Below are 21292 nucleotides of genomic sequence, written 5' to 3'. Positions count from 1 at the left end.
TCAATAAAGGATGTTTGTGCAAGGCTACCCACTGAAGAAGAGTATGAGAAGGGGCATCAAGACATCACAGCATAACTAGCATGCTTGAGTTCTGACTTGGGTCAGTTATTTTAAGAATACACTTGATTGGTACTGTCTATACTTAGCACTCTTACGCCATTCCTATCCCAGGAAACTACTGAGGGAGTTCCATTGGACTGTGTAATCTCCAAGGCCTCACTCTTCCACTATATTAATTTTATAGATCTGTACCAAAATCCTTAGAAAATTTTTTTCTTACATCAAACATCAGGATATGGATTCCAATTCTGACCTAGATAGAGTACATCCACTGCAGCCTATCTCTCCTGCTGATTACAACTAAAAACTCTGGACAAAATACGCAAAAACAATTACCTGAGGACTTTTTTTTTTTTTCTGAGGAAGATTAGCTCTGAGCTAACATCTGATGCCAATCCTCCTCTTTTTTTGCTTGAGGAAGAGTAGCCCTGAGCTACCATCTGTGCCAATCTTCCTCCACTTTATATGTGGGTCACCACCACAGCATGGCTGATGAGTGGTCTAGGTCCACGCCTGGGATCCAAACCTGTGAACCCTTGGCCACCGAGGTGGAGTGCACTGAACTTAACCACTATGCCATGGGGCCAGCCCCCTGAGGACTCTTAAAATTAAACAGAATCAGGCAGATTGTGGAGTGGGGTCAAAACTTGAAGGATGAACACATTTGAGAATGAGTTTTCCACTTTTCACCCTATTTTCTCCTGTGGCTTTGCCCCAAGGGCAGATCTCAAGTGCAGAGCTGCTCAGCAGCAGTGATATGGGCGGTTAAAACTGTAGAATAAACCTAATCTTTCTGCACAGAACTGAGAAAAGGGGACTCTGTGGGGCAGAGAGTGTAGGAGAAATCCTGGAGAGAAGTAAGCTAGAGAAGAGGATGCCTCAATACTGTGTAAGAAACTGTCCAAGCCCTCAGTTTCCCCCTGAGCTGCAGACGCAAGGGACAGACTCAAGGCAGCACAGCAAACGTTTCGAGCCTAGAACTATGATTTAAATGACCAACCAGGGCTCAGACTAACCTCTTGGAGAAGCATGTGTTGAACAGACCTAAAGCAGTATCAACAAGGTTTGGAAACTGAACTAAGATTGGAACCACTGCCCACAGAAAATGATTTTTTTTGCCTTTCTAATACCTGTCGATTACGTATTTATCCCTCCACAGACCCAGCCCCCACACTGGGGAGGTGATTGGGAGTGGGTCATAACCCGGGACCTGAAGTCTGAAATCTGACGCACCTTCCTCCTTCAGTTTGTGGCTTAAGTGGGGGCATAGTCCAGGCGAAACTGGCGTCTCCTTTTGGATGCTGCAGAAGGAAGGGGGACCTAGGCACACCCACAAACGTGGCCACACCCAGGAGGGTTGAATGGCCTGCTAGAAGACAAATTCTCCCGAGAAAGGCAGATTTACCTCAAAAGGGGCTGGGAGTTGGCTGGGAGTGTTGTAGGGCCCGAGAGGGATTAATTCGATGGAGGAGTTATTTACAGATTGCAGAGAGAAATGAAGAGAGTTCACCTACACCGGGCCATCTGCGGTTCAGTAGAGGCTACTATATGTCTTTATTTCTCCCAGGGTAAGGTGACATAGGCATCATAGCCAAAGAGGCACGTGGCAACTAAGCCCAGTGCCCCTGCGGTGATTTTGGAGCGGTGTCCTCTCTGAACAAGGACAATAATGGAGGTGGTCAGATAGAGGATCGCTGCTATGAAGGTTCGGAAGAAATCACTCCAAGGCCAGTTGATGAATCGTATCTTGGGGTGCAGGTCACACATGTAGATGACAAAAAAGAAAACAGCAAGGATCAGCTCCACCACCGACAGGCTGGAGTATTTTGGTGCTGAGACACTGAAGCAGATCACAATCATCAGGCAAAATATAATCTCAGCAAACAGGAGAATTCCCTTTCGGCTGCGCAAGAAGTTGGTGCAGTGGACGCAGCAGCCGGGGGCCGAGCGAAGCTCGGAATCCGCCATGGTGTGGGCTGGAGTCCCTGGGGACACAGAGGATCTGCTGGCTTGCTCAAGGGTCCCAGGACACTGCACACCCAGCTGTCTTGCCTGACGTCTAGAAAGCGCTTTTAAAAACTTGCAGTCTGAAGTCAACAGGTTGATCACCTGCTAAAACAGTAATAATGATATTAATAATAATAATAAAGAATAACATCCCTTAGAGAATTTTAACAGGATTCATATCTGCATAATTTAATATTCAAAAGTCCAGAATACAATCCAAAATTACTTGATAAGCAAAGGACCAGGAAAATGAGACCAATTCTCAAGGGAAAAGACGACCGATGCCAACCCCGAGATGACACAGATGTTGAATAGACATTATAAGACAAAGACTTTAAAGCAGATACTATAATAAGCTCCATGAGGTAAAGCAACAGAAAAAATAGAGTAGAATACTAAAACTATTCAAACTGTCCAAAAGAAGACAAGAAAAGGGGGACATGGGAACAAAAAAGGAGACAGAATAAACAGAAAACACATAGTAAAATAATAGACCTAAATCCAACACCACCAATAATTACATTAAATGTAAATTGTCTAAACACACCAATTAAAAGACCAAAGTAGTCATATTGGATTAAAAAAAAATTCTACATACTGGTCTTAAGAAACCTAGTTTAAATATAAAGACTTAGATAGGTTAAAAGTAAAAGGATGGAAAAAGATGTACCATGCAAACAACAATCAAAAAGAACCTGGAGTGGCTATTTTAATATCAGAGAAAATAGACTTCTGAACAAGCAATATTATTCAGGATAAAAAAGGACATTACAGATTTATAAAATGGTCACTTTACCAAGAAGACACAACAATCCTAAATGGGTATGCACCTAATAACAAGGCTTTAAATAAAATACATGAAGCAAAAGCAAACCTTGACTAATTTAAATTCAAATCATACAAAGTTGGGGCTGGCCCAGTGCTGTAGTGGTTAAATTCAGTGTGCTCTGCTTTGGTGGCCCTGGGTTCCCAGGTTCAGATCCCGGGCGCGCACCTACACATTGCTCATCAAGCCATGCTGTGGCAGCAACCCACATACAAAATAGAGGAAGATTGGCACAGATGTTAGCTCAGGGACAATCTTCCTCACACACACACAAATCATACAAAGTATGTTAATGGACCATAATAAAATTATATTATAAGTCAACAATAGAAAGATAGTTCTTTTTTAGTTTTGCATATGGATGTCAAATTGTTTGATCAGTTGCTGAAAAACTATCCTTTCACCATTGAATGTCTTTGGCATTTTTGTCAAAAATCAATTGACTACTTTTGTATGAGTTTATTTCTGGACTCAGTATTCTATTCAATTGATCTATATGTTTGTTTTTTTACTGGTACTACACTATCTTGATAACTGTAGCTTTATAATAAGTTTTAATCAAGTAGTGTAAGTAGTATATTTCAAGGTTGTTTTGGCCTTTGTTTATCCATGTGAATTTTAGAATCATCTTGCTAATTTCTACAAAACACTTTGCTGAGATTTTGATTGAGATTACATTCAATCTATAGATCAACTTGGGGAGAATTGACATCCTAATAATATTAAGCTTTCCAATGCATAAACACAGTATACTCTCCATTTATTTGGGTCTTTTACTTCTTACATCAATAATTTATAATTTTTATCACTTATGTTGTTAGATTATACCTAATTATTTCATTTTTTATGCTATTGTATATAGTATTCTTTTCATATTTTAGTTTCTAACAGTTTTTTCTAGTTTATAGAAGGACAATTGATGTTTGTATACTGATCTTGAATCCTGTGACTTTCTTAAATTATTAGTCCCAATAGCTGTTTTATGTATTCTTTGGGGTTTTCCACTTATTGTCAACCAATAGAGACAGACTTCTTTCTTTTCAATCTGTATTTATCTTATTTTTTTTTCTTGTCTTATCGCACTGGTTTGGCCCTCCAGTACCGTGTTGGATAGAAGCAATGAGAGTGGACATCCTTTCCTTGTATCTGATCATAGGGGAAAACATTCAGTCTTTCACCATTATGTTAGTTACAGGTGCCCTCTATTAAAATGGGGAAGTTTCTTTCTATTCTTTGTTTGATAAACTTTTAAAAAATTCAAATATGGATGTTTTTCCTGCATCTGTTGAAATGATTGTGTGGTTTTTCTTTTTTATTCTGATACTATGGTAAATTACATAGATTGTTAAATGTTAAACCAACATTCCATTCCTTGGATAAACACTCAACTTACCATAAAATATTACCCTTTCTCTATATTGTTGGTTTCAACTTAATAAAAATTTTAAAGGTTTTTCTGTGTCTATATTTATATTCTCTTTCTTTCTTTTTTCTCTCTTCTTTTTCTTTCTCTTTTTTGTTTGTTTCACTCTCATGGTAACACTAGACTCACACAATGAGTTCCTTCTACCATTTTCTGGTAGAGTTTGTGTAGAATTGTTATAATATCTTTAAGTGTTTGATATAATTCATTAGTGAATCCTAGAGTCTTCTTTGTCAGAAGTTTTAAGCCATAAGTTCAGTTTCTTTAGAAGATATTCAGATTATCCATTTCTTCTTGGGGGAGCTTTGTTAATTTGTGTCTTTCATCACAAGAATTGTTCTATTTTATCTAAGTTATTGTATTTCTGGGAATCAATTTTTTCATCATATGCCCCTATTGTCCTTGTTATGTTTGTGGTGTCTCTAGCAATGGACCCCTTTCACTCCTAATGTTAGTAGTTTGCATAGTCTTTTTTCTTGGTTAGTTTGGCTAGAGATTTATAAATACTACTCGTCTTTTCAAGGAATCAGCTTTTGGTTTCGTTGTTTTCTCTATTATTTTTCTGTTCTCAAATTTATTGATTTTCATTCTTATCTTTATTATTTCCTTCCTTTATTTGCTTTGCATTTAATTTGCTCCTCTTTTTCTAGATTCTTAAGCTGAAAGCTTAGGTTATTGATTTTAAACCTTTGTTCTTTTCTAATCTAAGCATTCAGTTTTGTAAATTTTCCTCTAAGTACTGGCTACGTTCCACAAATTTTTATATGTTGTGTTTTCATTCAGTTCAAAATATTTTGTAATTTCCGTTGAAATTGCCTCTTTGGCATATGGTTTACTTAGAAGTGTGTTGTTTAATTTCTAAATATTTGAGACTTTTCCTGATATCTTTCTATTGTTTTCTTGTTTAATTCTGTCCTGGTCAGATAATATACTATGTGTGTGTGTGTGGGGGGGGGGGTGTACCAACTGGTTTCTTCTATTGTTTTAAAATATATATAACATAAAATTTACATTTTAAACATTTTTTTTTTCCTGAGGAAGATTAGCCCTGAGCTAACATTAGTGCCAATGTTCCTCCACTTTATATGTGGGTCGCTGCAACAGCATGGTTGATGAGTGGCACAGGTCTGTGCCTGGGATCTGAACCCGCAAACCTGGGCCACCAAAGCAGAGCGCACCACACTTAATCACCAATCACAAGCCTGCCCCTACATTTTAAACATTTTTTTAAATTCTTGTATACTTTTATTTTGTATTTTTGTGTAAGTTACCATATACATATAATAGATTAGTATAGTCATAAGTTTACATAGAATATAAATAAGTAAAAGTATAAATGTTAGGAATTTGTGTTCTGAAATATTTTCCTGAGAGGGTTGTATGATCAAAAAGATTTGGGACCGCTGCTCTAAATAATAGACTTTTACCTCTATTTCTTGATTTATCAACTTTAGATAATATCTATTGACTTTCCACTTTTAAAAATGAGTATTTAGCCTTCTTACGCTACAATCATCTCATTCTTTTCCAATGTTTGATAGTCGTATTATTAATTTTACTTCTTCTGTTGCTTAACTTAATAACTTGACAACTCTTTCTCATTTCATCCACTTTTTTTTTAAATTGAGTTCATAATAGTTTACATCAATGTGAGATTTCACTTGTACCTATTTCTTGTCCATCACCACATAAGTGCTCCCCTTCACTCCCTGTGCCCATGCCTTACTCCCCTTCCCCTGAATTTTTAAACGTTTTTAAGTGTGCAATTCGGTGTTAATTACATTCACGATGTTGTGTAACTATCACCACTATATAGTTCTAGAAGCTTTTCATCATCCCAAATAGAAACTCTGCATCCATTAAATAATAACTCTCCCTTCCCCTCGGTCTCTTGTAAGTTCTATTCTACTTCCTGTCTCTGTGAATTCGCCTATTCTATGTATGTTTTTAATTCTTTAAATTTGTTAAGACTTGTTTTATGGTCCAGACTGTGATCTATCTTGGTAAATGTTCCACGTACGTTTGAAAAACTTATGTATTCTGCTGATGGTGGAATATTCTATAAATGTAAATATGGTCAAGTTGGTTGATAGTATTGTTCTCTTATACCCTATTGATTTTTATTAAATCATTCTATCTATTTCTGAGAAACAAGTGTTGATGTGTCCATATATAACTGTGGATTTTCCCTTTAGTTTTATTAGTTTGTGCATCATATATTTTGAAGCCGTATTGTTAGGTGCCCATACGTTTAGGGTTGTTACATCTTTTCATGAGTTACCCATTTTTAATTATGTAATGCCTCTCTTTATCCATACTAATACTTCTTTTTCCAAATCTTCTTCAATATAAGTTCTCCGGATTCATGAACTGGAAGTATTTCATCTCACACTCCCCAGTCACATATCTTAATCTAATTTTGTCAGAAAACTAAAGTAGTTGACATGTTTCTAAAAACAGAATTATTTGGCTTACAGAACAAGTTGAGAGCTGGGTAGTGACTGAAACGTATGCCCTTCAAATACAAGGCAATCTCACATTAGCAAAAGAGAAAGCCTTCTATGGCGGTTAGTTGAAATAGTAGATTGAATGAAATTTGAAATCCTGTGTGGACCCCTCTGTTGTGCTTTTTCTTACATTTTGGGACCTCTAGCCTGTTTTCTTGTCCCATACTTCCCCAAAACTAATATTCTAGTAAACATCAGTGGGGCTGAGCATCAGAGTGACCCCTAATACCACAGTACACACACTCCCACTCCCTAAATGCCAGCCTAAATTCCTGAGGGAGCCAGGATCGACTTGATATCTATTTCTGGATCTCAGAATAGTGGAGAATTTTGTTAGGTTGTTTTTAGTCCTAACAAGACAGTATGAGCCATCATAGCTTGCTGTGTCAATGGTGGAGGAAACAGTATCCCTTGCCACCTATTCATGACTGCTTTTTCCCATGAGACTTAAAAAAACCCAAAAAAACTACAAACCAGAAAACAGCTCTTACTGCCTAAAGAAATGGAAAAATATTTTTGTTGTGATTTGGCAGAAAAGTTAAATGATGAAAATGGGGAATATCCTTTCTGAGTCTCAAATTTCTCATCTGGAATATGATGATTATGATAATGCCTCCCTCAGATGGTGGTTGTGAGAAGTAAGTAAGATATACAATTGATAAGAAATAATTTAGTAAGCTGTAAAACTCTAAGTAAACGTTAGTTATTAATATTGCTTTTTATATGCACCAATAAGATTTATCTCCTTATTAATTTAGTCTTAATTGGAAAAGATACTTTCATTTAGCTTATATTTCTTTCAGATTCCTTCTTTACTTTATGAAGTGAAGCAGTTGGCATTTCAGCAAAATTTTTTTCTTTCAGTTTCATTAAGATATAATTGACATACAGCACTGTATAAGCTTAAGGTGTACGGCATAATGATTTGACATATATATTGCGAGCAAATTATTTTTTAAAAGTCCTTTATCCTTTATATAAATTCCTCTGCTTTCTATTTTCAGCAAGATGATTCAATCTACCCACATTATTTTCAATGAAGTCATGTTCATTTAAAGGTATTTTAAGAATACAAAATATTTCCATGAATATACATGGTACATCTTAGTTTTTAAAGACTAAATTTGAAAAGCTAAAAATCTTTCCTCAGATGTTTCTAAAATATATTGCCCTCAATACCAGTATTCAAGTTCTCAGAATTCATATTCAATCATCACTACAGCTCAAGATATATATCTTCTGTTTCAGATAATGCAAGTTGGAATATAGTCTTATCGTGTAATCCAGCTCTTTAGTCTATGCAAAGAATAGTTTCAGAATCTCTGCACATATAGTATATGTATTTTTTGAAATATGTAGGTTGACAAAAATAAAGTACAATAAATTATACTTTACATAATTTATTTAGCACAAATTATACTGAATGTTTTTACATTATTCAGAATAATTTAAAGATTTTAGTGTTTTTCCACATCATCTTTTTGAACATCATGTATTGACATGAACATGACTGTTCATGGAAGCTATAGGAAAGACTGTTGAAAGCATAACCTGGACAATTGAAAAAAACTCAATTTCTCCAAATCACTTGCCTTTTTGGAATTTGTTTTGATTGAGATTTCCTTTGCAAATATAAAGTATAGAAAATTTTCAATTATTTGATTATCTCAATTGCTTGTACTCTAAATAAACTTGAGTTTTATGCATTTTTCACTGAACAGGGAAGTGGGAGAGGGAGAATGCATTCATGATGACTAAGAACTGGCATTCGTGAAAGAGAAAAAGACAATCATTTATAAGTGTATTGTTCACTTCATATTCAGTTTCTCACTATTAAAATCTCATGACCAGATTTTTAAATCAAAGCATTCCAAAAGAGTAAAACTTTTAATTAAACACACTTTTTGTAGTTTTTCATAGTTGAGACAAATATACATATTTCACTAAGATATTTATTTTAAATTCTATAAATTATATGGAATAAAATGTCAGAGAAAGGTGTTGGATGAATGTAATAATTAAAGCTAATATTTATAATTTTAATGAATATTTATATTTATCAGTGCTTATTAAACCCTTACTATGTGCCTTGCATGTTCTAGAATTTTATTTGATTATCTCATTATAATTTATCATAAATCTCTGACATATCTCTGTTTTACAGATAAAGACATTGAGCCTCAGAATATAAATTAATTAATACATGTCAGGAAGCTAGTATACTACAGAAACATAATTTCAAACAAGGTCTCTGACTTCATAGTCTGTGAATTTGCATGTGTTTATATGTATTTGTGCGTATCTGTCTTAATACACAAGTAAAGACCCTGTACTATTTTCACTTGTATTCCAGGAGGAAGCTGGGAAAACTTTCCTTTCTCTAGTATCTAGTATAAGAGATCAAAGATTTATATAAAACATATGGTGTGTATAGTCACATTGTGCATCTCCTAAGTATACTTATGTTCTTACAGTTCTTTTGTCTCCTTGAAGGAATATTGTTATCTGATCTTTTGATAGTACTGTGTTATCATCTAACATTATAAAAGTATGAAAAAAAAAGTGAAATTCCAAACCATCTCTGAGTGGCTAAGAAATTAAGTTTCAACATGCTGTAAAACATACTAAATAACTCACAAATAGCAGTTTTAAATACGTTTTTGAAAAAAAATTAATAGACTTTATTTTTCAGGACAGTTTTAGGTTCACAGCAAAGTTGAGTGGAAAGTACAGGAAGCGGCCATACGTCCCTGCCCCTGATACTCAGAGACTTCCCCACTGTCAACATCCTGCACCTAAGTGATATGTTTGTTACAATCGGTGAACCAACATTGACACACCATTATCACCCAAAGTCCATAGTTTACCTTAAGGTTCACTCTTGCTGTTGTACATTCTATGGGTTTGGACAAAAGTATAATTATATGTATCCACCATTACAGTGTCATACAGAATAGTTTCACTGCCCTAACAATCCTCTGTGCTTTGCCGATTCATCCCTCTCTCCCCCATAACTCTTGACAACCACTGATATTTTACTGTCTCCATTGTTTTGCCTTTTCCTAAATGTCATAGAGTTGGAATCATACAGGATGTAGCCTTTTCAAATTGGCTCCTTTCGTCTAGTAATATGCACTTCAGTATCCTTCATGTCTTTCCATGGCTTGAGAGCTCATTTCTTTTTAGTGCTAAATAATATTCCATTGTCTGAGTATACCACAGTTTATCTACTCACCCACTGAAGGACATATTGGTTGCTTCCAAGTTTTGGAAATTATGAATAAAGCTGCCATAAACATCTACGTGAAGGTTTTCATGTGGACATAAGTGTTCAACTCCTTTGGGTAAATGCCAAGGAGTGTGATTGCTGGATTATATGTTAAGAGTATGTTTAGTTTTGTAAGAAACTTCCAAACTGTCTTCCAAAGTGGCTGATCATTTTACATTCCCACCAACAATGAATGAGTTCCTGTTGCTCCACATCCTCACCAGCATTTGGTGTTGTCAGTGTTCCAGATTTTGGCCTTTCTAACAGGTATGTAGTGGCATCTCATTGTTTCTTTAATTTTCAATTCCCTAAGGACATATGATATTGAGCATCTTTTCATACGCTTATTTGCCATCTGTATATCTTTTTTGGTGAGGTGTCTGTTAAGGTCTTTTGCCCATTTTTTAATCTGATTGTCCATTTTCTTATTGTTTAGTTTTAAGTGTTCTTTGTATATTTTGAATAACAGTCTTTTATCAGATATTTTGCAAAATATGTGCAAATATTTCAACTGTTCTGTGACACATCTGCTCATTCTGTTGACATTGTCTCTCTCAGGGTAGAAATTTTTAATCTTAATGAAGTCCAACTTATCAATTATTCATTTCATGGATCATGTCTTTGGTGTCAAATCTAAAAAGTCATCACCATATCCATGATCATGGGTTTTCTCCTTGTTATCTTCCAGCAGTTTTCTAGTTTGCATTTTACATTGAGGTCTGTGATCCATTTTGACTTAATTTTTGTGAAGAGTGTAAGGTCTGTGTCCAGATTCATTTTTTTTTTTTTAAAGATTTTATTTTTCTCCTTGTTCTCCCCAAAGCCCCCCGGTACATAGTTGTATATTTCGTTGTGGGTCCTTCTAGTTGTGGCATGTGGGATGCTGCCTCAGCGTGGTTTGATGAGCAGTGCCATGTCCACGCCCAGGATTCGAACCAACGAAACACTGGGCCGCCTGCAGCGGAGCGCGCGAACTTAACCACTCAGCCACGGGGCCAGCCCCCCAGATTCATTTTTTTTGCATGTGGACATCCACTTATTCCAGTATCATTTGTTGAAAAAACTATTGCTCCATTATATTGCTTTTGCTCCTTTGTCAAAGATCAGTTGACTATATTTATGGGAGTCTATTTCTGGGCTCTCTATTTTGTTCCATTGATCTATTTGTCTATTCTTCCACCAATACCAAACTGTCTTAATTATTTCAGCTTTATAGTAAGTTTTCATGGGTGTTTTAGACCATTTACATTTTTTTTTTTAGACCATTTACATTTAATGTAATTATTGTTATTTTAGGACTTAAATGTGCCATTTTATTTTTTGCTTTGTGTTTATTCTCTCCCTTTTTTGCTTCTCTGTGTTCTTTTTCCTGCTTTCCAATGGGTTATGTGAGCATTTTTTACAATTCCATTGTTATGATCTATGGTATGTTTGCATAGCTCTCTTTGTATAGCTTTTTTAGTGATTGCTCTAAGTATTACATTTTATATATGTTCAACTTATCACAGTTTACTGGTGTTGACAATTATTAGTCTAAATAAAGTGTAGAAACCATGTTTGTCTCATATCCCTTTACCCATCCCTGTTTTTAATATAATTGTCTTAAATATTTCCTCTACATACATTTAGAACCACATCAGGGAGTGAGACATCATCCTGAGTGGGCCTGACCAAATCAGAGGAACGTTTAAAACAAGATGAAGCATTAGAGACCATACTCCCACTGGTCTATTGCCTATAGGGCCCTCTGGGACCTAAAAGTGGTCCCAGATCAACAGCTAGCAAGAAAACAGGGATCTCTGTCATATAACTGCAAGGAAGTGAATTCTGCCAACAACCTGAATGGTCTTAGAAGAGGACCCCCCAGCCTCAGATGAGAATCATAGCCCCAGCCAACACCCCACCTCATTTCAGCCTGGTGAGGCCCTGAGCAGAGGAACCAGCTAAACTGTACCTGGACTCCTAACCCACAGAAACTGTGAGATAAGTTCGGTGTTGCTTTAAACTCCTAAATTTGTACCAGTTTGTTACACAGCAATAGAAAACTAATGCACATTCTTGCTTTTGTGCTTCGTTAGGTGGAACTAGAGCAGCTTTGAGTCTAGGGCTAACTTCGTCCCACTACTGAGGCAAAACTTTCTGTCCTATATTCTGTGAATGATGAGGTTTTCCACTCTAGCTATGGGAACAAAAACCATTTCCATCCATGGATTAACTCCAGGAATTATTCCTTTTAATCCTTTTGGTTATTCTTTCCCCAGCCTCAGGTAGTTTCTTTATGGGTACGTGTTAATCAATATTCAGCTGAAGACTCCAGGTGATCTTTTAAGGTCTCTGGAGTTCTTTCTCTTTGTAGATCTAGTACTTTTCTTTGTAGACAATAGGCACCCGGGCCTGCTGAGACTCCCAATTCCATCTCCTCAACTCAGGGACACCAGTGGGCCCTGCCTGGGTTCCTTCTCCCTGAACCACGGCCAGGAAGCTCTCTCTAGGTAAGTTGGGACAATCATGGGGCCCATCTTACTTGTTTCCCACCTTGCATCCATCCCTGTCCTTTGCTACTTCTGCATAATATCTTGAAACCATCATTTCATATATTTTGTCTGGTTTTCCAGTTGGATCAGGTGAGAGAATAAATTCAGTTCCTGTTACTCCATCTTGGCTAAAAGCAAAATTCCAGTGCCACACTGTGTACTTTTATATATTAATATCTTTGCTTATAGAGTTCTCTCTTCTAGATTATCCACTTGGTGGACTCCTTTTTATCATCCCAATGACATGTCAAACGTTATCTCCTCTATACAGCCTAATCACAACATCCAGGGAGAAATAACTATTCACTCCTTTGTGCTCCTATGAGTCTTATTGTATCATATTTCTACCCTAAGATGCATCATGTTATATCCCAATTGCTTGATTAGGTGTCTGACTTTCCTGTTGGGATGTGAAAGGAAATGGTTTTCATTCAATTGACATCGCCTAAATCCCCCAAAAATTAGACCTATGCTAGGATTGGGGCTAGAATGGTGAAAAGATATGTTTCCTACCATTAATGAATTCATAGCCTAGGGAGGGGGCATCCTTTTAGGCCAATAAGCAATCACAGTGCCATAAGAGAGCAGTATGTACAAGATGCTGTGTACTGTGTGTAGGAAGAAACATCACAAAACAGAGGAGTCTGCCCAAGCATCACAGGAGTGTTATTCCTTCATCTGAAACTTGAAGCCTAAGTAGGAATCTATAAGGCAAAAGGCTGGTTAAAAGAAATTCTACACTGAGTAAACAATGGGTCAAAAAACAGGGAGATGTAGAGAACGTGATGTGTTTGGGTGAGTGCAAATAGTTTTAGCATGGCTATTTCAATGCTGTTTTATTTATTTATTTGCATTTGTAAATATTGAGAAAAAGTAAACCAAAGTCACTTTATCCCTCAATATTTATTGAGTGCCTATTCTATGTTATGCTCTGGTAGATTCTTGGGCTGTAGCAATAAGCAAAAAGCAGTCCAATCCCTGCTCCTAGACAGCTAAGGGCCAACATCAATTGCTGTATTACCAAATACATAAAGTGTATGTAGAATAAAATAGCATCTAATTATCTTATAAAGGCAGGCCAAGTAGTTCTTATGACGCAAAGACATGAAGCAGAAATTCCAGGTTGAATTTTTTCAACACTCTGTTAGTCCACTTCTCATCCCTAGTGCCCTTGGCAACTGCCCTGTGCTCAGGGAATATGAACTAATGCTAATATTAGCTTCATCAGCACATAGGAATGAAGGACAGAAGGAAGGAAGGAAGAAAAGAGGAAGGAAGGCAAGTCTGCTGCCCCCAAAGGCAATTAAAAACATTTTTTCTACCTCCTGTTTTTGTATTATCCATGCTACTCTTTTTATTAGTCCATTATATTTAGCTTAGTTAAATATTGGCCTAGAGTGATTTTGAAAAAATTATGTTTCATATTGCTGACTTCCTCTTCTATCTATAGTGACCTGTATTCATGGAAAGTGGGTTTCTCATAGGAAGTTATTTGCAATTTCGATAAGCAACATGGCTTAGTCAATCTAACACACGCAAATCTGGAAGAATAAGGGGCTGGGGGAGGGGGTGTTACGGATGAAAGAATCTGTTGGATCTTGCCACTAAAGAATTGCTGTTTTCTGAGCATTGCAGGTGTGTTTCAAATAGATCTCAGGAGGAGTTTGTCTATCATTCTTAGGAGGAGAGGGAGAAGAGTTTGGTAGTAACTTTCTGCCATGATCTCACTGAGATGCTTTTTTTTTTTTTTGGTCTAACGTATTCTTCCTCAAAAGGGAAGAATCCAGGCCTGATGCAGTGTGAGAGAAGGGGTTAGTCTGTTTTATAAACTGTTAGAGGGATTTTAAAAAATAGGCAATCTAATTGACTCATACATGGCTCACAGCCATATAAATGCTTGCAAAATTGCTTCTTGCGCAGGAGTAGTGACCACAGAGAAGCAGAAGTTAAATGAAAGCAAGTGAGATGAGAACTCTTAGGAAATCTTTAACAAGGCTTTAAAACTTTTGTTAAACTTTTTGTTGAACCCTGTGTAGAACTCTCCTTTGAAAAATTAAATGCATTTCAATGAGCATACTGTAAGAAAAATCCACATACTTTGCTAATAAAATAATACCTCTTTGGTGCTAAATTTTTTTCTACAAATACATTGTCTTTCAGAACCAACTGCTGAGGAGAAACAATTTTTTTTTCAAGAAGAACTGTGGCTACATCGTTACTAGGAGATTTGTAATCTGCTTTAAACATGTTACTAAAATAGAAGTTGACATTACTGAATTTACTGTTTACATTTAATTAAAGGCATTGCTTAAAATAAAATATATTTGGGTGTTTATTTAAGCTATCAACAACATACACACATATAACTTTCTCTACATGCACTTCTAACAAAAATTTTCTTTCATTATCTTCTTCAAGACTCTCTGCCTTTACATTTATTGGCTTTATCTGTGACTGTTTCCTTTTTTCTGCTTATGCTCTGCTGAAACTTGCCTCATACCATCAACTCAGCATCATTTGTTTTTTGCTTGTCAATCATACTCCAAAAAGTTCTCTCATCTGTTTGCGCTTTCCTTTTACTGGTTAATTAAATGTAATCAGCTGAAACATAATACAATTCATTCTTTACAGTTTTCTATATATAAAATCATGCTGTCTGCTAACAGTGAGAGTTTTACTTCTTCCTTGCCAATTTGGATTCCTTTTATTTCTTTTTCTTGCCTAATTGTTCTGGCCAAAACCTCCAGTACTATACTGAATAAGAGTGGCAAGAGTGGGCACACTTGTTTTGTTCCTGTTCTCAGAGGGATTACTTTCAGTCTTTCCCCATTGAGTATGATGTTGGCTGTGGATTTGTCACATATGGCCTTTATTATGTTGAGGTACTTTCCTTCTGTACCCATTTAATTGAGAGTTTTTATCATAAATGGATGTTGTATCATGTCAAATGCTTTCCCTGCATCTGTTGAGATGATCTTGTGGTTTTTATTCCTCATTTTGTTAATGTGGTGTATCTCATTGATTGATTTGTGGATGTTGAACCACCTCTAAATCCCCGGTATAAATCCCACTTGATTGTAATATATTGCTGTATTCGGTTTGCCAATATTTTGCTGTGGATTCTCGCATCTATGTTCATCAGTGATAATGGTCTGTAATTTTCCTTCTTTGTGTTGTCCTTGTCTGGCTTTGGGATCAGTGTGATGTTTGCCTCATAGAATGAGTTAAGAAGTGTTCCATCTTCTTCAATTTTTTGGAGTAGTTTGAGGAGGATAGGTATTAAATCTTCTTTGAATGTTTGGTAGAATTCTCCAGAGAAGCCACTGGTCCTGGACCTTTATTATTTGGGAGGTTTTTGATTACTGTTTCAACCTCTTTATTTGTGATTGGTCTATTTAGATTCTCTATTTCTTCTTGATTCAGTTTTGGGAGGTTGTATGAGTCTAAGAATTTATCCATTTCTTTTAGATTGTCCAATTTGTTGTCATATGCCTTTTCATAGAATTCTATTATAGTCCTTTGTATTTTTTTGGTATCTGTTGTAATTTCTCCTCTTTCATTTCTAATTTTATTTATTGAGACTTCTCTTTTTATTAGTGAGTCTGGCTAAGGGTTTGTCAATTTTATTTACCTTCTCAAAGAACCAACTGTTAGTTTCATTGATCCTTTCTACTGTATTTTGGTTTCACTTTCATTTATTTCTGTTCTACTTTTTATGATTTCTCTCCTTCTGCTGACTTTGGGCTTTGTTTGTTCTTCTTTTTCTAATTCTGTTAGATGTAGTTTAAGATTGCTTACTTGAGATTTTTCTCGTTTGTTAAGGTGGGCCTGTATTGCTATGCATTTCCCTCTTAGGACTGCTTTTGCTGCATCTCATATGAGTTGGTATGGCGTATTTTCATTTTCATTTGACTCCAGATATTTTTTATTTCTCCTTTAATTTATTTAGTGATTTGTTAGTTGTTCAGTACCATGTTGTTTAGTCTCCACATATTTGTCAGTTTCCCAGCTTTTTTTCTTATAGTTGATTTCTAGTTTCATAGCATTATGGTCAAAAAAGATGCTTGATATGATTTCAATCTTCTTATATTTATTGAGCCTCGCCTTGTTTCCCAACATATGGTCTACCCTTGAGAATGTTCCATGTGCACTTGAGAAGAATGTGTATTCTGGTTTTTGGACAGAATGTTCTATATGTATCTATTAAGTCCATCTGGTGTAGCTTTTTATTTAATTCCACTATTTCCTTGTTGACTTTCTGTCTGGATGATCTATCCATTGATGTAAGTGGGGTGTTGAGGTCCCCTACTGTTATTGTGTTGCTGTTAATATCTCCTTTTAGGTCTGTTAATAGTTGCTTTATGTACTTTGGTGTTCCTGTTTTAGGTGCATATATATTTATAAGTGTTATGTCCTTTTGGTGGAGTGTCCCTTTTATCATTATATACTGCCCCTCTTTGTCTCTCACTGCCTGTTTTATCTTGAAGTCTACTTTGTCTTAAATATTTAAGTATGGCAACACCTGCTTTCTTTTGTTTGCCATTAGCTTGGAGTATTGTCTTCCCTCCCTTCACTCTGAGCCTGTGTTTGTCTTTAGAGTTGAGATATGTTTCCTGGAGGCAGCATGTTGTTGGGTCTTGTTTTTTAATCCATCCAGTCATTCTGTGTCTTTTGATTAAAGAATTCAGTCCACTTACACTTAGAGTTTTTATTGATATATGAGGGCTTAATGCTGCCTTTTTATCATTCATTTTCTGGTTGTTCTGTATTTCCCTTGTGATTATTGTTATTTTTGATGCTTTCCTTCCCTTTATCTTTGCTGTTATAATTGTTTGCTAATCTGTTCTGATAGAGAGCTGAAATTTTCTGATTTTCTCTATTTGTCTCCTTGCTTAAGACTTTGTAAACCCTTTTTTTTCTCCTCAGGTATGAGGTCCTTCTTGATCATTTCTTGTAGAGGGGGCTCTTGTGGTGATGAATTCCCTCAGCTTTTGTTTATCTGGGAAAGTTTTATTTCTCCATCATATCTGAAGGATAGTTTCACTGGATAGAGAATTCTTGGCTGAAAGTTTTTGTCTTTCAGAATTTTGAATATGTCATTCCACTCTCTCCTAGCCCGTAAGGTTTCTGTTGATAAATCCATTGAAAGCCTGATAGGGATTCCTTTTGCAGGTTATTTTCTTCTGCCTTGTTGCCCTTAATATTTTTTCTTTGTCATTGACTTTTGCCAGTTCTACTACTATATGCCTTGAAGAAGGTCTTTTTACCTTGATATAATTAGGAGTTCTGCTAGCTTCATTTACATGTAATTCCAGCTCCTTCTGCAGGTTTAGGGAATTCTCAGCTATTATTTCTTTGAACAAGCTCTCTGTTCCTTTTTCCATCTCTCCTCCCTCTGGAATACCTATTATCTTTATGTTGCATTACCTGAGTTGAATATTTCTCAGAGAATTTCTTCATTTCTTTTTAGTCTTAGTTCTCTCTCCTCCATCTGCAGCATTTCTATATTTCTCTCCTCTAAATTACTGATTCTGTCCTTTATAATATCAGCTCTATTTTCTAAGGATTCCAGGTTATCCTTTATCTCATTCATTATGTTTTTCATCTCCAACATTTCCGATTTTTTTTAATAGTTTCAATCTTTTGTGAAGAATTCCCTGTGTTCATTAATTTTATTCCTGAGATCATTAAACTGTCAGTTTTCTTGTAACTCATTGAGTTTCTTTATAATAGCTATTTTGAATTCTCTGTCATTTAGATTCTAAATTCCTGTGACTTTGGGATTGATTTCTGGGCACTTATCATTTTCCTTCTGGTCTGGAGCATTAATATACCTTCTCATGCTATTTGATGGGGTAGACTTTTGCTGTTGCATAGTGGTAGTATCTGGTCGCAGATTCCACCTGCCACCACTGGGTGACGGGGCAGGAGCTGTGTCTTCTGAGCCCTCTGTGATCCCTGGCTGACATACCTGTCCTTGGGGAGCTGTGCCTATAGGGCCTGTCTACCTTTGCCTGCTGGCCTATGCTGCTTTACACATGTATGTGCAGGTGCTCTGGCAGGGATCCCTGTTCTGGCTGACTGGCCAAGTTGGTGTACAAGGTAGGAGGGGAAGGGGGGAGATTTCTTTCACGTGCACAATCCCTTGGGGCCCTGCTCTGCACTTGCTGTCTGCCGACTTGGGCTGCTTAGCTTGGTGTGGATGCCCACCAATTGCTTAGCTGCCTTGGTGTGGAGTGTTCCCGCAGGTTGGGAGTCAACTCTGAGAGGAAGAATGTTCCCATGGAGGAACGTTCTCCTCTGAGAGTCACACTCTGGCCACTGCACAAGGTCCTGTGCCCTAGATCACTGTTGCTCAGGGAACGAGAGGAGATCTCCTTACCTCCTTCCACTGCCTCCCCTCGGGTTCCAACACCCCCACCTTCAGACATATGGCTGTGTGGATCTCTCAGACATCTATTGTGCTGTGTGAATGTTCTCTGTTGGTTTATGAATGTCCTTTTCATTGTATCTTGGTGGGGGGAGACTAAGGGAAGAGTTCACTCTACCATGATGCTGACGTAAATGCTCTTTGTTAGTTTTCTGTTTGTTTGTTTTGGTGAGGAAGATCGGCTCTGAGCTAAAATCTGTTGCTAATTTTCCTCTCTTTGCTTGAGGAGGACTGTTGCTGAGCTAACGTCTGTGCCAATCTTCCTCTATTTTATGTGGGATGCTGCCGCAGCATGGCTCAATGAGTGGTGCTGGGTCTGCACCCAGGATCCAATTCTGCAAACCCTGGGCCACTGAAGCAAAGCATGCAAACTTGACCACTATGCCATGGGGCCGGCACCTCCCTGTTAGTTTTTTTAAAATACTGACTAAGCATTGAAAAACTGGTTCCCCCAAACAGCAGCACTGAGGTTCCCAATTCATCTAGCTCTCTGAGGACATATCTGATCTAATATTGAACTCATCACTGTTGAAAGTCAGTATTTGCTTGTGTGGTACTTACTATTTTTGTAAATCTCTGGAATTGTAGGGAAAGCAATGATGATTCAGGAGGCTTAGAATAATTCCTGGCACATATTAAATAAATGTGAAAAAGTGGAAAAACGGAGAAATAGAGAAAGGAAGGGTTTTTTTTAAAAAAAGAGGGTAGAGGGCAGGGTATAAATCCTATCAAGTTTCTGCTCTGGCCTCAGAAAATATGCCCTGTATGCTATGTAATAGCCAGTTCCAATCATTTGAGATTTCCTATGGGTCTCATGAGATATTCTGAACATTTTCCAGAGCAAAAATCTCAACTGTTCTCACAGATTTTATGGATTACAACTAAAATATGAGGAAAAAGGGAAGCTACCACTTTCAAATCACTACCAAGATATGCCTTTCCTTTTCCCCTAGTCTTTGTGTCTTAAAACAGAGACATATGTCAAGTGAAGTTAGGGGAAAATACTGCACTTATTAACCCAAAGGTGGCAGGGGGAGCAGAGCCATCGGTCATGGCATTGGCCACTTCCACCACATTTTTTATCCTTCCTTTAGGAGAGCCAACAATTAAAGAAAGAAACTTATCTTTAACCCATCTAGATGAAGAGTAGATGTGAATAAACTTAGCTCTTACATTGCTGTCCTTTTAGCTTCCAAACCACTGACTGCTCGGCAGAATGATTTGTTTTCTCCTCCACTTCCAAGTTTACTTATATGGACCTAGCTTTACTCTGGAACAGAAAGGCTATTACTTAAGCTCTGTAGGTAAGCCCTTCACCTGTGTTGACAGAACTCCAGGACAGGCCAGACAAATGAATGTTCTTGTTGCTAGGACACCAGGCTGTTTCCAGGGCAGCAGGCCACTGCTATTTGCTCTTCTCCTGACTACTAGCACTATACCCCTTCCTTAAGAAATATACTTGTTTCTTTCATTATTATTGGGAAATAACATAACTGCGTGGCCACAACTTCTCTGTAGCTTTCCAGGAGGACTATAATATACCAAACACACTGTGATTTGTGGAAGGGGAATTTATATATCCATACAACACCTAAGTCTTCATATGTAATAAAATGTATATGATTGTTTGAGTCATTGTTATATTTTTAGCCCACCATGTGCCACAAATGATGTGAGATAACAGCGCATATTTTTCTGAGGGCACCCCAAGATTTGTCCTAGATGTGGTCATGGAGTAACTGTCTTTTTATGAGTGTTTCAAAGACTACACATGATGGCTTCCTATGAAACTCACTATTTTTTTTTTCTCCTACTAGCATCAAGTTGTCACCAAAATTGCCATCACTGCTGTCCATGACTGCTAACCAGGGCTGGGAGTAGGGTGCCTAGGTGTAAAATTTCAGGAGGCACTCACTTTCAGGGTCATGCAAGTGTCCCACTGCCAACATCTACCCAAAGGTGGTAAATACCTGAGCCAAGGGTATCAAGATCTGTGTCAAGAGCAAGTCTCCTGTTACTGATGAAATCACTAATTTCCAGGGTTCTTAAATCTCTCAACTCAGCTTTAGCTCTTCCTTCATTGTCTCCCAAGGACCCTAAGACTCAAGCATAAATCTGTGGGAACTTGGCTGGGAACAATTTAATCGACAGGCACTGCCTATTCAAAACCATCCCTCTCCCCCAACACTGACTGTCCAAGCAGGATCCTTGGCCCTCCATGTAAACAAACTTCTATA

General features: G+C 37.1%; 1 long non-coding RNA gene across 2 annotated transcripts; it reads right to left on the bottom strand.

The window, feature by feature from the left end:
* Positions 1–1585: 1585 nt before the first annotated feature.
* Positions 1586–20416, bottom strand: LOC103552806 (uncharacterized). 2 transcript variants are annotated; one of them, XR_011542609.1, is made up of 2 exons: positions 20229–20416; positions 1586–2169 (listed from the first exon to the last, which is right to left on the bottom strand). It is a non-coding gene; the product is annotated as an uncharacterized lncRNA (long non-coding RNA). The 2 variants fall into 2 exon arrangements; XR_011542608.1 differs by having other exon boundaries at positions 1586–2172; positions 20229–20412.
* Positions 20417–21292: the final 876 nt, after the last annotated feature.

This window comes from Equus przewalskii, chromosome 7 (assembly GCF_037783145.1).
Source record: "Equus przewalskii isolate Varuska chromosome 7, EquPr2, whole genome shotgun sequence".
In the NCBI taxonomy this organism is placed as follows: domain Eukaryota; kingdom Metazoa; phylum Chordata; class Mammalia; order Perissodactyla; family Equidae; genus Equus; species Equus przewalskii.
This window is presented reverse-complemented; position numbering and strand designations above follow the sequence as displayed.